This window comes from Rhinopithecus bieti, unplaced genomic scaffold (genome assembly GCF_001698545.2).
Source record: "Rhinopithecus bieti isolate Rb0 unplaced genomic scaffold, ASM169854v2 scaffold_7398, whole genome shotgun sequence".
Lineage (NCBI taxonomy): Eukaryota > Metazoa > Chordata > Mammalia > Primates > Cercopithecidae > Rhinopithecus > Rhinopithecus bieti.
Genome location: NW_016805783.1, coordinates 2688665 through 2707104, shown reverse-complemented (window position 1 = coordinate 2707104; position 18440 = coordinate 2688665). Strand labels below are relative to the sequence as shown.

General features: G+C 39.5%; 1 protein-coding gene and 1 pseudogene across 4 annotated transcripts in view; one reads left to right on the top strand and one right to left on the bottom strand.

Annotated features, from left to right (window-relative positions):
• The window catches only part of FNDC3A (fibronectin type III domain containing 3A), a 222412-nt gene that overhangs the window by 59182 nt on the left and 144790 nt on the right, over window positions 1-18440 (top strand). The gene's annotated exons all lie outside the window — the stretch shown is intronic.
• On the bottom strand, window positions 716-12356 carry LOC108530692 (cell cycle checkpoint protein RAD17-like; annotated as a pseudogene).

The following is an 18440-nucleotide window of genomic DNA, read 5'->3' as shown; positions in this document are numbered from 1 at the left end:
TTGAAATTTGTGAAACTTGATTTATGGTGTTTTATGTGGCCCATTCTTAAATTTTTTTTGCTCCACTTCTTTATGTGCTTGAAATGAAAGTATATATTTAAATTGTTAGGTGCGAGGTTCTTTCCAAGATCATTTAGGTCAAACTAATTGATAATGTTGTTCTGATATTCTGTATCCTTGGTAATATTTTGTCTGCTTGTTCTGTTAGTCACAGAGGTAAGTGTTAAAACAGCCTGTCATGATAGTGTGATTGGAATGTGATCCTTGTAATTTTTTAAATTCAATTTGATTTTCTCTTTTTTTAAGTAAGCAAAATTTTGGCCATTTTTTTTCTAAGTCTTAAGGTTTATTTATAATAATGATTGCCTTCTACAATGCTTTATAATTTATATTTACAACCCCCCATAAACTTTTTGTATCTGGATTATTCCTTCACATTTTCTGATATTTGGCATAATGATCAAGCACACTTCATATCCATTGACCCCTTTCCTTCAGCAACTCAAAATATTAAATAAATACTGTAGAAAAAATGAAGAGATGACCTGAAGACTTGATCATCTACATATAGATGACAGAAGAGTCAGTTCTTTGTAATGAAATACTGTAAGAGTGAAGAATTAACAAATTGTTTGTAGTTTAACAGAAAAGCATAGTAACTCTTTTCAAAAACCACTGAATAAAAGTAAAATGAATCCTTTAAGTAGCATTCTAATTAGCAGACTGGTTTCCATATCCCATCATTCTCATAGTCTTCTGTTGTCGTGTCTTCTTCCATGTCTCCTTGGGATGAAAAGGGCTGAGGCTGTTGGCAGGTAGTTCATTCCCACTATTCTGACTCAAAGATACCAGGTTTTGGGTTCAGTGGTTTGAGTGAGTTAACCCAGAGCTTCCTCTACAAGCTGTCCTCCGTTAAGCTGTGCCTCCTTTCTGCTGTCAGAGTCTATTATTCCATGCTCCCTGTCAAGTAGAGCTTCCATTTTCAATCTTCCAAAGTGTTGCTCCAGAGGGAGCTTTCCAATTTCTTGGATAAAAGAAATCTGAGGCCAGGCATGGTGGCTCACGCCTGTAATCCTAACACTTTGGGAGGCCAAGGTGGGTGGATCACCAGGTCAGGGGTTTGAGACCAGCCTGACCAACATGGTGAAACCCTGTCTCTACTGAAAATACAAAACATTAGTCAGGTGTGGTGGCACGCACCTGTAGTCCCAACTACTCGGGAGTTTGAGGCAAGAGAATCACTTGAACCTGGCAGGCGGAGGTTGCAGTAAGCTGAGATCATGTCACTGCACTCCAGCCTGGGCAACAAAGTGAGACTCCGTCTCAAGGAAAAAAAAAAAAAGAAATCTGAGCTTGATTTCTCATTTGAATGGTTAACAGAACAAGATACAGCGATAGCGAAGTTTGGAAGCATAAAGCTGGTAGGCAGAAGTCAGAAAAAGTGGTTTTGTTGCCAGGCCATTTTTTCAGTGCTTTTAAGTGTCAGAAACTACTGGCGTTTGTGCAAAGTTCAAAACTTGATCCTTCTCCTTTGGCAGTGAGCAAATTCTCAAGATTTGTTGAAATGTATCACATCTTTCATAGCTATAGATTTACTACCCTGAGTAAAGAGTGTGTATTCTTGTCACAAATGAGAATATCTGCAAAACTCAGAAATTCACTGGCTCTCATAAGATTTTTCCTTTCCTTTCCTTTCCCCTTTCCTTCCCCTCCCCTTCCTCTCCCCTTCCTCTCCCCTTCCTCTCCCCTTCCTCTCCTCTTTCTTGTCCCCTTTCCTTCTTTTTTAATGGAATCTCACTCTGTCACTCATGCTGGAATGCAGTGGTGCCATCTCGACTAACTGCAACCTCTGTCTCCCAGGTTCAAGCAATTCTCCTGCCTCAGCCCCCCCGAGTAGCTGGGACTACAAGTGTGTGCCACCCTGGCCGGCTAATTTTTGTATTTTTAGTAGAGACGGAGTTTCATCATGTTGGTCTCAAACACCTGACCTCAAGGATCCGCCCGCCTCAGCCTCCCAAAGTGCTGGGATTGCAGGTGTTAGCCACCACACCCAGCCAAGATATCTACTTTCATTAAAAAAAAAAAAATGTGTAGTTTTGGTGAAGATATAAATTAAATAAATAACCCTCCTGGCATGTGTGACATTTCTACCTCTTCCTCAAATTGAACAAGTAATGTATCCTATACCATACTCTCTTAAATGAGAAGACAGCAAAGGTGAGTCTAGTTCTGTTAAGGATGCTCTTCTACAATACAGTGTTTCCCAGAGCTCTGAAGAGAAACAGAGAAACAACTTTGCCACCAATAGCTTGGACCTCTTGATTTTCAAAAACCCTGTCAGGATGTTTTCTTTGTTTTGATTTTGACAGTATAGCATCTGATTTTAATGACAGTCCTTTTGTTGTTGTTGTTGTTGTTGTTGTTGTTGTTGTTGTTGTCAAATAAATTGTTCTTTTCTTTTGAAGGAGAAAACTGGAGGCTGTTTCTTACACTTCAGATATCACCAGAACATCCTTGACAGAGCAATTCTAGAGAAGTTTTTGTCAGGGACAATACTTTTTCCTTTATTCTTATTACCATCTAAAGTCAGTATTAAGAAATTTTATGACAATAATTGTTGCCACAGGGTTGAAGCTAATATTTGAGATAGAACACTCTTCTTGAATTACTCTGGGAAACAATAACCTTTGATTATTTCCATTGAGACTGTCAGAAATTATAAATATAAGAGGACATCGACCAATCTGCACATTCTTTCTTAGAACTTCATGTAAAGTATCAGAATCTCAACAGAACTAATCAGGTAAATCTTCAACCAAAATTATGTTCTTATCAGTCCTCAGATCATCTCCAAGCATATATAACTTGCGATACTTTGTTGCCCTTAGTAACAACTCTTTGTAAACTGAGATCTAAGACTGATAGGGAAATATAAGGCAGCTTGATTCAGGATTAAACATCTTGAAACAATCTTTTTGGAAGTCTGTTACAACTGGATTAATCCACTCTTGTTCTTGAATACCATGCTTCTTTGATAGTATTTTTATAGTAATGCTTTCTACATCTAAGAGGACTTGTTATGAATAAGATAGATATACCCTGTTTGGGTTGCCTTTCTAAGACGAACTTTCATCCAGGTTTCAACTTCAGTTATCTTGTGCACATCAGGTTCATGCAGAGTTTCTGGTTTATATTTATCCACCCATAATTCATTTTCAGACAGATATTCTTTTAAATTTTTTAGAGCATAAATCTGTTCTAAGGAACATAACTTTTTTTTCTACGTGGAAATCTGTTACTTTCTAACATTTTTTTCTTGTATGACATGAGTGATTCACACCTAATGTGTAGTAATAGTGTTCTCTCTGTTCTCTGAAAAATCATCACATGATGAGTCTACCCAGTCTTCCGCCTTTATGGAATGTAAACCAAAAAGTATCTAAGGCAAGTCTCTTTTAAAAAATTAAGAAAATGTTTTATTTCAATAGGTTTTTGGGAAACAGTTGGTGTTTGATTACCTGAATACATTCTTTAATGGTAATTTCTAAGCTTTTGGTGCACCCATCACCCGAGCAGTATACACTGTACCCAATGTGTAATCTTTTATCCCTCACCTCCCCCCACACGTTCCTCTGAGTCCCCAAAATCCAATGTATCACTCTTATGCCTTAAACTGAACATGCATTTGGTTTTCCATTCCTGAGTTACTTCACTTAGAATAATCATCTCCAGTTCCATCCAGGTTGCTGCAAGTGCCATTATTTTATTTTTTTAATGCCTGAGTAGTATTCCATAGTGGATACATACCACATTTTCTTTATTCATCATTGATTGATGAACATTTGGGCTGGTTACATATTTTTGCAACTGCAAATTGTGCTGCTATAAACATGCATGTGCAGTTATCTTTTTCGTACAATGACTTCCTTTCCGCTGGGTAGATACCTAGTAGTGGAGTTGCTAGATCAAACAGCAGATTTCCTTTTAGTTCTTTAAGGAATCTCCATGCCGTTTTCCATGCCATAGTGGTTATACTAGTTTACATTCCCACCAACAGTGAAAAGCATCTATTATTTTTTGATTTTTTTGTTATAGCCATTCTTGCAGGAGTCGCACTGTGGTTTTGATTTGCATTTCTCTGATCATTAGTGATGTTGAGCATTTTTCTGTAGGCTTGTCGGCCATTTGTGTGTCTTCGAGTATTGTCTGTTCATGTCCTTAGCCCACTTTTTGATGGGATTGTTTTTTTCTTGCTGATTTGTTTGAGTTCTTTGTAGATTCTGGATATTAGTCCTTTGTCATATGTATAGATTGTGAAGATTTTCTCCCACTCTGTGGGTTGTCTGCTAACTCTGAATTATTTCTTTTGCCGTGCTAAAGCTTTTTAGTTTAATTAATTAAGTCCCATCTATTAACCTTTGTTTTTGTTGCGTTTGCTTTTGGATGCTTGGTCATGAAGTCTTTGCTTAAGCCAATGTCTAAAAGGGTTTTTTCTCAGTGTTATCTGCTAGAATTTTTATTGTTTCAAGTCTTAGATTTAAGACTTTAATTTATCTTGAACTGATTTCTGTATAAAGTGAGAGATGAGGATCCAGTTCCATTCTTCTACTTGTGGCTTGCCAGTTATCCCAACACCATTTGTTGAATAGAATGTCATTTCCCCACTTTACGTTTTTGTTTGCTTTGTTGAAGATCAGTTGACTGTAAGTATTTGGCTTTATTTCTGGGTTTTCTATTCTTCTCCAGTGATCTGTGTGCCTATTTTTATACCAGTACCATGCTGTTTTAGTGACCTTATAGTATAGTTTGAAATCGGGTAATGTAGTGTTTCCAGATTTGTTCTTTTTCCATAGTCTTGCTTTGGCTATGCAGGCTCTCTTTTGGTTCCGTATGGATTTTAGGACTTTTTTTTAAGTTCTGTGAAGAATGGTGGTGGTATTTTGATGGGAATTGCATTGAATTTGTAGATTGCTATTGGCTGTATGGTCATTTTACAATATTAATTCTACCCAATATTCTGTATAGTAATATTAATTCATGAGCATGGGATGTGTTTCTATTTGTGTCATCTGTGATTTCTTTCAGCAGCGTTTTATCCTTTTCTTGTAGAGGTCTTTCACCTCCTTGGTTAGGTATACTCCTAAGTGTTTTATATTTTTGCAGCTATTGTGAAAGAAGTTGAGTTCTTGATTTGATTCTCTGCTTGATTGCTGTTGGTGTATAGCAGACCTACTGATTTGTGTATATTAATTTTGTATCCTGAAATTTTGCTGAATTCATCTACCAGTTCTAGGAGCTTTTTGGATGACTCTTTAGGGTTTTCTAGGTATATGGTCATATCAGCAGCAAACAACAACAGTTTGACTTCCTCTTCACCAATTTGGATGCCCTTTATTTCTTTCTCTTGTCTGATTGCTCTGACTAGGACTTCCAATACTATGTTGAATAGAAGTGGTAAAAGTGGGTGTTCTTGTCTCGTTCCAGTTCTCAGGGGGAGTGTGTTCAACTTTTTCCTGTTCAGTATAATGTTAGCTGTGGGTTGGTCATAGATGGCTTTTATTACCTTAAGGTATGTCCCTTCTATGCTGATTTTGCTGTCTTAATCATAAAGGGATGCTGGATTTTGTCAAATGCTTTTTTTTCACATCTATTGAGATAATCATGTGATTTTGTTTTATTTTGTTTATGTGGTGTGTCACATTTATTGACTTATGTATATTAAACCATCCCTGCATCCCTGGTATGACAACCACTTCATGGTGCATTATCTTTTTAATATGATGTTGGATTCGGTGGTTAGCTAGTATTTTGTTGAGGATTTTTGCCTCTGTGTTCATCAGGGATATTGGTCTGTAGTTTTCTTTTTTTGTTTTGTCCTTCCCTGGTTTTGGTATTAGGGTGATACTGGCTGCATAGAATGATTTCAGGAGGATTCCCTCTTTCTCTTTCTTTTGGAATAGTGTCAATAGTATTGGTACCAATTCTTCTTTGAATGTCTGATAGAATTCAGCTGTGAATCAATCTGGTCCTGGCCTTTTTTGTTGTTGTTTGCAGTTTTTTTCATTACCAGTTCAGCCTCTCTGCCTGGTATTGGTCCGTTCAGAGATTCTTCATCTTCCTGGTTTATTCTAGGAGGCTGTATATTTCCAGGAATTTATCCATCTCCTCTAGGTTTTCTAATTTATACACGTAAAGGTGTTCATAGTAGCCTTGAATAATCTTTTGTATGTCTGTGATATCAGTAGTAATAGCTCCGTTGTGTTTCTAGTTGAGCTTATTTGGATCTTCTCTCTTCTCTTCTTTTCTCTCTCTTTTTTTTTTTTTCAGATGGAGTCTTGCTCTGTTGCTCAGGTTGGAGTGCAGTGGCGGGATCTCAGCTCACTGCATCCTCTGCCTCCCAGGTTCAAGCGATTCACCTGCCTTGGTCTCCTGAGTAGCTGAGTTTATAGGCATGTGCCACTCTGCCTGGCTAATTTTTGTATTTTTAGTAGAGAGAAGGTTTCACCATGTTGGCCAGGCTGGTCGTGATCCGCCCATCTTGGCCTCCCAAAGGGTGAGATTAAAGGCGTGAGCCACCACAATCAGCCTTCTCTCTTCTTTTCTTGGTTAATCTCGCTAATGGTCTGTCACTTTTATTTATCTTTTCAAAGAACCAGCTTTTTGTTTCATTTATGTTTTGTAGTTTTTTGTTTGTTTCCATTTCATTTAGTTCCACTCTGATGTTTGGTATTTCTTTTCTTCTGCCGAGTTTGGGCCTGAATTGTTCTTGTTTTTCCAGTTCCATGAGGTGTGAACTTACTTAGATTGTCTCTTTGTGCTCTTTCAGACATTCTGATGTAGACATTTAATATGATGAACTTTCCTCTTAGTGTCGCTTTTGCTGTATCCCAGAGGTTTTGATAGGTTGTGTCACTATTATCGTTCAGTTCAAAGAAGTTTTTAATTTCTATCTTGATTTCATTTTTGACCCAGTGATCACTCAGGAGCAGGTTATTTAATTTCCATGTATTTGCACTGTTTTGAGTATTCCTTTTGGAGTTGATTTCCAATTTTATTCCACTGTGGTCTGAGAGAATACTTGGTATATTTCAATTTTCTTAAATTTACTGAAAGTTGTTTTGTGGTCTATCATATGGTCCATCTTGAAGAATGTTCCGTGTGCTGATGAATAGAGTATATATTCTGCAGTTGCTGGGTAGAATATTCTGTAAATATCTGTTAAGTCCATCTGTTGTAGGGTATAATTTAAGTCCATTGTTTCTTTGTTGACTTTCTGTCTTGATGATCTGTCTGATGCTGTCAGTGGAGTATTAAAGTTCACCACTATTATTGTGTTGCTGTCTATCTCATTTCTTAGGTCTAGTAGTAATTGTTTTATAAATGTGGGGGCTCCAGTGTTAGGTGCATATATATTTAGAATTGTGATGTTTTCCTTTTGGAGTAGTCCTTTTATCATTATATAGTGTCTCTCTTTGTCTTTTTTAACTGCTGTTGCTTTGAAGTTTGTTTTGTTTGATACAAGGATAGCAGCTACTACTCCTACTTTTGGTGTACATTTGCATGGAATGTCTTTTTCCACACCTTTACCTTAAGTTTGTGTTAGTCCTTATATGTTAGGTGAGTCTCCTAAAGACAGCAGAAACTTGGTTGGTGAATTCTTATCTATTCTGCTATTCTGTATCTTTAAAGTGGAGCATTTAGGCCATTTACATTCAATGACAGTATTGAGATGTGAGATACTGTTTTATTCGTTGTGCTGTTTGTTGCCTGAATATCTTGTGTGTTTTTTTTTGTTTTTGTTTTTTTTCATTATGTTATCGTTATTTTTATATAGGGTCCTGTGAAACTTATGCTTTAAGGAGATTCTATTTTGGTGTATTTTGAGGATTTGTTTCAAGATTTAGAGTTCCTTTTAGCAGTTCTTGTAGTGCTGACTTGGTAGTGAATGAATTCTCGCAGCATTTGTTTGTCTGGAAAAGACTGTCTTTCCTTCATTTCTTGGCTGCTAATTGTTTTGTTTAAGGAGGCTAAAACAGGACCTCAGTCGCTTGTAGCTTGTAGGATTTCTGCTGAGAAATCTGCTGTTAATCTGATAGGTTTTCCTTTTATAGGTTACCTGATGCTTTTGCCTCACAGCTCTTAAGGTTCTTTCCTTTGTCTTGGCGTTAGATAACTTGATGACTATATGCTTAGATGATAATCTTTTGTGATGAATTTCCCAGGTGCTCTTTGTGCTTCTTGTATTTGGTTGTCTAGATCTCTAGCAAGGCTGGAGAAGTTTTCTTGACTATCTGCACAAATACGTTTTCTAAACTTTTATGTTTCTCTTTTCCTTGAGAACACCAATTATTCTTAGCTTTGTACGTTTAACATAGTCCCAAACTTCTTGGANTGTTTCAAGATTTAGAGTTCCTTTTAGCAGTTCTTGTAGTGCTGACTTGGTAGTGAATGAATTCTCGCAGCATTTGTTTGTCTGGAAAAGACTGTCTTTCCTTCATTTCTTGGCTGCTAATTGTTTTGTTTAAGGAGGCTAAAACAGGACCTCAGTCGCTTGTAGCTTGTAGGATTTCTGCTGAGAAATCTGCTGTTAATCTGATAGGTTTTCCTTTTATAGGTTACCTGATGCTTTTGCCTCACAGCTCTTAAGGTTCTTTCCTTTGTCTTGGCGTTAGATAACTTGATGACTATATGCTTAGATGATAATCTTTTTGTGATGAATTTCCCAGGTGCTCTTTGTGCTTCTTGTATTTGGTTGTCTAGATCTCTAGCAAGGCTGGAGAAGTTTTTCTTGACTATCTGCACAAATACGTTTTCTAAACTTTTATGTTTCTCTTTTTCCTTGAGAACACCAATTATTCTTAGCTTTGTACGTTTAACATAGTCCCAAACTTCTTGGAGGCTTTGTTCTTTTTTTTTTTTTTTTTTTTTTTGAGACGGAGTCTCGCTGTCACCCAGGCTGGAGTGCAGTGGCCAGATCTCAGCTCACTGCAAGCTCCGCCTCCCGGGTTCATGCCATTCTCCTGCCTCAGCCTCCCGAGTAGCTGGGAATACAGGCGCCCGCCACCTCGCCCGGCTAGTTTTTTGTATTTTTTAGTAGAGATGGGGTTTCACTGTGTTAGCCAGGATGGTCTCGATCTCCTGACCTCGTGATCCGCCCGTCTCGGCCTCTGTTCATATTTTTAAATTCTTTTTTCTTTGTCTTTGATGGATTGGGTTAATTCAAAAGCCTTCTCTTCAGGCTCTGAAGTTCTTTCTTCTGCTTGTTTGATTCTATTGCTGAGACTTTCCAGGTGCATTTTGCGTTTCTCTGACTGTGTCCTTGATTTCCAGAAGTTTTTATTGTTTTTTTATTGATATGTATGCTATCTATGTCACTGAAGAATTTTTCTTCCATATCGTGTATCATGTTTTTGATTTCTTTAGGTTGGACTTCACCCTTCTCTGGTGCCTGCTTGATTAGCTTAATAATCTACCTTCTGAATTCTTTTTCTGGCAATTCAGAGATTTTGTCTTGGTTTGCATCCATTGCTGGTGAGCTGGTATGATCTTTTGGGGTACTAAAGAATCTTGTTTTGTCATATTACCAGAATTGTTTTTCTGGATCCTTCCCATTTGGGTAGACTGTGTTAAGAGGGAAGATCTGGGATTGAAGGGTTGCTGTTCAGATTCTTTTGTCCCATGGGGTGCTCCCTTTGATGTGGTATTCTCCCCGTTCTCTTAGGAATGGGGCTTCCTGAGAGCTGAACTTTTGTTTTTGATCTTCTGGGTCTAGCCACTCAGCGGAGGTACTGGGCTGCAGACTGGTACTGGGGAGTGTCTGCAAAGAGTCCTGTGATATGATCCATCTTCAAGTCTGGCAGCTGTGGATATCAGCACCTGCTCCGGTGGAGGTAACAGGGGAGTAAAGTGGACTCTGTGAAGGTCTTTGGTTGTGTTTTTGTTTAGTATGCTAGTTTTATGTTGGTTAGCCTACAGCCAGGAAGTGGCACTTTCAAGAGTGCATCAGCTGTGATCCTACAGGGAGGATGCAGACTTGCCCTAGGGACACCTGGTTAAGTATTCAGGTTTCTCAGGTGGTGGGCAGGGCCGTAGAGCTCCCAAGAGATTACTACCATTGTCTTCAGCTATGAGGGCAGGTAGAGAAAGACCACCAGGTGGGAGCAGGGATAGGCATGTCTGAGCTCAGCCTCTCCTTGGGCAGGGCTTGCTGTGGTTGCTGTGGGGGATGAGGGTGTGGTTCCCAGTCCAATGAAGTTATATTCCCAGGGGGTTTACGGCCACCTCTACTGAGTCATACAGGTCACCAGGGAAGTCGGGGAAAGCCGGCACTCACAGGCCTCACCCTGCTCCCACTCGGCCACAGTCCTGAAGGCCAGTCTCACTCCAGCTGTAACCCCCCCAACAGCACCGAGTCTATTTCCAGGCAGCTAGTGACTAGGGCTGAGTACTTGCCCCAGATCATGAGCCTCCCCATTCCAGCAGACTCACAGTTCTTCGGCATCTTGGGGAGCCTGCAGTGGTGACACAGTTCCTTAGAGGGTCTGTGGATTCTCTCGGCTTTCTTATTATGTTCCTGTGGTAGTTGTTGGAGCAAAAGTTTACGACGTGAGTCTCCACATACTGTTCTGTCTGAGTGGGAGCTGCAAGCTAGTTCTGCCTCCTATCTGCCATCATAATCCTGAGACAGGTCTCAAGCAGTTTGGAAATTTATTTCATTAGGGTTACAGATCATGCCTCATGACACAGCCTCGGGATGTCCTGTGAACATGTGCCCAAGGTTGTTTGGTTGTAGCATGGTTTTCTATGTTTTAGGGAGACATAGACATTAGTCAATACATGTGAGACATACAATGGTTTGGTCTGGAAAGGGGGAATAACTCAAGGGGTGTTGGGGGGTGGCTTATAGGTCATAGGTGGATTCAGCTATTTTCTTACTGGTTGAAGGAGCTATTATAAGACCTGGAATCAGTTGGCCGGGCGCGGTGGCTCAAGCATGTAATCCCAGCACTTTGGGAGGTCGAGGCGGGCGGATCACGAGGTCAGGAGATCGAGACCATCCTGGCTAACATGGTGAAGCCCCGTCTCTACTAAAAAATACAAAAAACTAGCCAGGCGACGAGGCGGGCGCCTGTAGTCCCAGCTACTCGGGAGGCTGAGGCAGGAGAATGGCATGAACGCGGGAGGCGGAGCTTGCAGTGAGCTGAGATCCGGCCACTGCACTCCAGCCCGGGCCACAGAGCGAGACTCCGTCTCAAAAAAAAAAAAAAAAAAAAAAAAAACCTGGAATCAATAGAAAGAAGCGTCTAGGTTAAGGGGTTGTGGAGACCAACGTTCTTATTATGTAGATGCCATCTCATATGTGGCCACCCCGAGGCAGTAGATGGCAAATATTCCCTATTCAGACCCTTAATAGGTGCTAGACCCTCAGCCAGTCTTTTCAGAATCAGAAAAAGTCCTGGAAGGGGAAGAAGATTCTCTGGAATGTAAATTTCCTCCACAACAGACAGCTTTGTAGGGCCATTGCAAAATATGTCAGAGAAATATATTTTGAGGTAAAATACTTTGGTTCCTTTCAGGGCTCTGCTATCTGTCATGTGATGCTATACTTGAGTCAGGTTGGAATTTGGTATCTTATTTCTGCAAAGAGTCTGTTGTGTCAGTCTTAGGATCTCTTATTTTAATGTTAATGTTGGTCAGTTGTGTGCCTGAACTCCAAAGGGAGGAGAGTATAATGAGGCATGTCTAACCACTCCTTTCCCGTCACAGTCTGAACTGGTTTTTCAGGTTCAGTTGGGTCCCTTTGGCCTAAAAGAGGGTCCTTAGTCAGGTAGGGCACTTAGAATTTTATTTTTAGTTAACAGAAAGATGCCTTTGGTCTAAGAAAGTTTTGACATTATAAACTTGAATAGTTCATCTGTAGTGTCCAACCTGTAGTATATTAAAATATAATTCGTTTCCATTAAAAAGAATGTAATGGTTGATGCCAGGTTCCTGAAAGGAGACATCAGAGGTAGAAGATACATTCAGGACTATTCCTATTAGACCCACTCCCACCCCACACATTGCACAGAGGATATTAAACTTAAACTTCATTCAACATGATCTTGTAATCAGTATTGAACCTTACTGAGCATACATGTCCCTGCTCCAGGCTGTGCCCAAACCACCGTGGGCACATGTTCTCATAGTGCGTGTTTCTGCACTCTCACCTTTCTCATCCCCAGATGGGATGGGCAGGCTGGCAGGAAGAACAGTAAGAACCCAGGAAGACATGAAGGCAGAGATGGACTCACATCTCTATGACATACATACAACATAGCCATGGTCAAGGTGGCCTTATTCTCCCAGAGCGGCATCCCCTCATGGGCAGAGAGGAGCTCAAGCCCTGCTTCAGGTGGAAGGGCAGTTGCCTGGCCCTACCCAGGATCAATGCTGAGCCCCTCAGACGTCCTGCTTCCCAGGGACCCTGTTTATATATTATATTTATATTTGGATTTATTTCTAACTTCATTTTTTTTTTCTAATCACTCTACTTTTTTATCTTTTTCTAGTTCATTTGTGGTGAGGGTCTTTTAGTGCTAAACTCTTAATTTTTACCTGAGATATCTTTATTTCATTTTCTTTTTGAATTACAGTTTAGAAATAGGATTTCTAGGTTGATAGTTGTTTTCTTAAAACTCTGCATATATTAATACATTGTATTTCACTGTGGCAGTTGAGAAATTTGCTCTTCTTTTTTTCTTCTTTTTTAGAGACAGGGTCTCACTCTGTTGCCCAGGCTGAGGTGCAGTGGCACGATCATGGCTCACTTCAGCCTTGGCCTCCTGGGCTCAAGGAATCCTCTTGCCTCAGCCTCCCAAGTAGCTGGGAATACAAGCATGCACCACTACACCCAGCTAGTTTTATTTCTTTGTAGAGATGGGGTCTTGCTATGTTGCCCAGTAGAAACCAAAAATAAAATCCTAAGGCCCCCCCAACCATCTGAATAGATCCCCCGCCTTGGCCAGGGCACTCCAAAGTTAACCTGCAAAACTGATTCAGGGCATGACAGGAAGGGAGGGTAGGACATGCCTTATTATACACCTCCTCCCTTTTGGAATTTAGGGGAAGCTGACCAGCATTTAACATCAAAACAGACCTTAAATTTGATAAGAAACATTTATAATCTATACTCTCTGAAGCCTGCTACCTGGCTTCATCTGCATAATACAATTTGGTCTTCACAACCCCTTATCATAACCCAGACATTCCTTTCTATTGATATTAACTCTTTCAACCAATTGCCAGTTAGAAAATTTTTAAATCTGTGTATAACCTGGAACCCCCTGCCCCTTCAAGTTGTCCTGTCTTTCTGGATTGAACCAGTGTATATCTTACATGTATTTGATTGATGTTTTATGTTTCCCTAAAATGTATAAAACTAGGCTGTGCCCCAACTACCTTGGACACATGTTCTCAGGCTCTCCTGAGGGCTGTATCATGGGCCATTGGTCATATTTGACTCAGAATATATCTCTTCAAATATTTTACAGATACTGTTTAAAATCACCCAACCTGTAGTATTTTGTTACATCATCCCTAGCAAACTAGTTTAAGTGTCTGCTGACTTTTCAGGATTCATCTTTTAGTATATTGTCTATGGCTTTACTCTTTTCCTCAAGCTAGTATTTATTTCACACCATTCAGATTAACAGTCTTCTAATTGGTAACTTTGCTTTTGAAATGGTTCACTCTTCATTTTTTCAATACTGCTGTCAGAGCCATCTTTCAAAAATGAAATTTGTACCTAGCTTTCAGTCCCCAGTTTCTAAATCCTGCACCCCGTAACAGGACCAGAGGTGAGGTACAAAGTGAGCTTAGAACAATTTGTCATGTCAGAAAGTTGAAAAGCACTTACAAAATGATAGATACATGTCAGGACACAAGTACCTGTAGATGATTCCATGGGAAAAGAATAGTCTTCAAGAAATGATGATGCTAGGGCAACTGGATATCCACATGCAAAAGAATGAAGTTGGGCCCCTACCTCACATCGTATACAAAAAAATTAACTGAAATGGATCAGCAACCTGAATATAAAAGCTGATACTGTAGAACTCTTAGAAGACAACATAGGGGTAAATCTTCATGACCTTGGATTTGACAGTGGATTCTTAAATATGACACCGAAAGCACAAGAAACAAAATTAGACAAATTGGACTTCATTGAAATTATAAATTTTTGTGCACCAAAGAACATTGTCAGAGATGTGAAAGACAGTCTGTAGAATGATAGAAACTGTTTTGTTTCTGTTGTTTGTTTGTTTTGAGATGGAGCTCTCGCTCTGTTGTTCAGGCTGGAGTGCAGTGGTGTGATCATGGCTCACTGCAACCTCTGCCTCCTGGGTCAAGTGATTCTTCTGCCTCAGCCTCTCAAGTGGCTGGGATTACAGGCACCTGCCACCACGCCTGGCTAATTTTTGTATTTTTAGTAGAGACAGGGTTTCACCATGTTGGCCAGGCTGGTCTCAAACTCCTGACCTCAAGTGATCCTCCTACCTCGCCCTCCCAAAGTGCTGGGATTACAGGCATGAACCATCACACCTGGCCTATAGAAACTGTTTGGGAATCATGTATCTCTTAAGGGTATAGTATCCACAATATATAAAGAACTGTTACACAGAAAAAGCCAGTACAATTAAAATTAGGCAAATGACTTGAAAAAACTTTTCTCCAAAGAAGATGGAGTGGCCAGCAAACACAAGAAAAGATGCTCAACGTCATTAGTCATTAGGGAGATGCAGATCAAAACCAAGAGATACATTGTACTCACTAGGATAGATATAATTTAAAAATGGAATAACAAACTGGCAAGAATGTAGAATAAGTGGAATCCTTATAATTTTTGTTAGGCACATAAAATGGTGCAGCCTCAATGGAAAAATTTGGTGGTTCCTCAAAAAGCTAAACATAAGAAATACCGTATGACTCAATTATTCCACTCCTACGTGTATATTCAAAAGAATTGAAAACAAGTACTGAAATACTTTTATACACGAATGTTTATAGCAGCACTGTTCTAAATAGCCAGACGGTGGAAATAGCCTAAATGTATGTCATCGTTTGAATGGATAAACAAATTGTGGTATGTTCATACAATGGAATGTTATTTAGCCATAAAATGGAAATGCTGAGGCCGGGCAGGTGGCTCATGCCTGTAATCCTAGCACTTTGGAAGGCCGAGATGTGCGGGTCACCTGAGGTCAGGAGTTCTAGCCTGGCCAACATGGTGAAACCCCATCTCCATTAAAAATACAAAGCCAGGTGTGGTGGCATATGCCAGTGGTCCCAGCTACTCGGGAGGCTGAAGCAAGAGAATTGCTTGAACCCAGGAGGCGGAGGTTGCAGTGAGCCGAGATTGTGCCACTGCACTCCAGCCTGGGTGGCAGAATGAGACTCTGTCTCAAACAGACAAAAAAAAAAAAGTGCTGATGTATGCTACAACTTGGTTGAACCTTGAAAACATTGTGCTGAGTGAAAGAAGCCAGGTCACAAAAGATCACATATTGTATGATTTTGTTTATATTAAACATCCAAAATGGGTAAATACATAGAGATAGAAAGCAGATTGGTGATTACCAGTGGCTCCGAATAGGGCAGAATGTAGAGTGACTGCTTAATAGGCATAGGAATTTCTTTTGAGTAATGAAAATGTTTTGGAAGTATACATGGAGGTGATGATTGCACAACATTGTGAATGTATCAAATGCCACTGAAGGTTACACTTTAATATGGTTAATTTTATGTCATATGAATTTCACCTCAATAAAAATGTTAATAGTTAAGAAATTGCTTATAATGTTGATTTTTAAAATAATCCATCAGTCCATATTGAGACTAAAAAAATTAAAATTGAAAGAGGGGGCTTGTGTTTGTTTTAGAGATGAGATCTCACTCTGTCACTCAGGCTGGAGTAGAGTGGCGTGGTCATAACTCACTGCAGCCTCAAACTCCTGAACTCAAGTAATCCCCCTGTCCTAGCCTCCTAAGTAGCTGAGACTACAGGCTTGCACAACCATGCTTGGCTCTTTCTTTCCTTTCTTTCTTTCCTTTCTCTTCCTTTCCTTCCTTTCCTTCCTTTCCTTCCTTCTTTCTTTCTTGGACGTTTCTTTCCTTCCTTCCTTTCTTTTCCCTCCTCCCTCTCCCCTCCCTCCCTCCCTCCCTCGCTCCCTCCTTCCTTCCTTCCTTCCTCCTTCCTTCCTTCCTTCCCTTCCTTTACCTTCTGTCCTTCTCAGCAAGGTCTTGTTGTGTTGCCCAGACTGGTCTCAAACTCCTGGCCTCAAGTGATCCTCCTGCCTCAGCCTCCCAGCAAGATTACAGGCATGAGGTACCACACCCAGCAAAAGACTCTTCTTGGAGAAGAATGCTGACTAATACATGTAAAAAGAATGATGTTTTAAAATCACCATTTTACAGTCCCCATAGTAATAATTGATTTAGTAATTGCTGAAACCATTGTTTGAAGGATTGCCAGGGACAAGAATATTCACAAAGCCTCAAAGTTATCACCCTGTTGATTATCACTATCAAAGGGAAACTGTGCCTTTCTAATACAGACATCTGAAAGATACTATCTTAACCAAATGGTCAAACCTTACACCACCCAGGTACTCTAAAACCATTTAGCAAACAGAGTGAGAGTGGGCAAATGTGGCAACAAGTTAATTGGTGAATCTAGGTGAAGGTTACGTGGGTGCTAATTGAACCGTACTTGCATTTTTTCTATAGGTTTAAAAATTTTCAAAATAAGTTGGGGTAAAGATGATTTTTGATATGACCCTTTCCTGTTTAATAGTGTTGCCTGAAGGTTAACAATTGAACTCTTTAGCCTACTAGTTAAGGATCTTTATGATTCATCCCCTGTTTATCTTTCCAATCTTTTTCCATCATATTTCTCAAACTAGCTTAAATGTTAGCTATGCCACACTAATTCCTGTTACTCAGATTGCCCACATTCTCTTTCACCCTCATGACTTCGTACACATTATGTGTGCCCTCTCCTTGAAGTTTCCTTTTCCTGTCTTTATCTTGCAAACTTCTGCTTGTCCCTCTGAATTCTGTGTAGTTTATCATCTCCTGCAGGAATCTTCCCTGATCATCCTAGGTTGAGTGGATGCTTATAATGCATTGCTCATATTCCTATTATACCACTTGTTATACTATAAGTTAATTGGCTGAGTACTTGTCTGTTTTCTTCCTAGACTGGGAACTCCTTGATGCCTTGGACTGTGATGTATTTTTCTTCTTTTGGTGTCCACAGTACCTGCAAGAGTGTGTGCCACACAGTAGCTGTTTAAGAAAAGATTTTTACATAAATGAATACATTTCACCTCCTACTATTTCCCTGGATATTTTAACTTAAAATAGGTCTGTTTGTCTCCATTTCTACTTAATATCAGTTTTATATATGTCATGTTTGTTTTCTTAGTTTTATTTCTTTTTCTCAACTTTATATAGTGAATGATTTTGTTACAGAAAGTATTAGTAATTTATAGAATTCTGCAGCACAACTAGTACATGATAGGATTTGATCCAGTAAGTATGAACATTTCTTGCTTAACTATCATTGCTAAGCACTGTGGGAGAATACAGTAGATACGAAATTTTGGCAATTTAGACAATGAGCTAATGTTTCCTAACATTAAAGCCAAATCTATAACTCATTTTCTATACAAATAAAACTTCTGGATTTAGCATAGATGTAAATATGTTTTTAAAGGGAAAGAAACTCTAAATATACTAAAAACATTTGGATAAGTTTTTTTTTTTTTTTAAACAATCTTGTAATATAAAGTCCTTTATAGTGTTGACCTAAAAGGAAGAAACTGAGGCAAAATTCATGTAAGTAGGGCTTATTTGGGCCAGAGTTGAGGATTGTAACCCAGGAGCATGGATTCAAGTTGTTCTGAATGTAGACTCCAATTAGCAGCAGTTACAAGTAGGCTTTGAAATGAAAGGAAGCAATCCTAAATTGTTTCCAAGAAATTACATTAATGTAACATAAGCTACTGATTGCCTATACATTATTCCTTGTATCACAAATTCCAAGAAAATGAAGATAATGGGTGAGTCAGTTAGTCAAGAACAAAATATCTTTAAACAATTGCCCCTGGGCATGGGTGCATAGGGTGTGACTGAAGTCCCATACTTACGTCTCTCTGGGCCTGATAAATTTTACATGCCTCACATAACTCAGACTGCTCTGAGCTGTTTTTCTTTTCTCAGCAGCATAAAATGAAACCCAGAAGCTATAAAGGAAAACATATTGATACCATAATTCTTCTACTTAAAAATGTAAAACTCGGCCGGGCGCGGTGGCTCAAGCCTGTAATCCCAGCACTTTGGGAGGCCGAGACGGGCAGATCACGAGGTCAGAAGATCGAGACCATCCTGGCTAACAC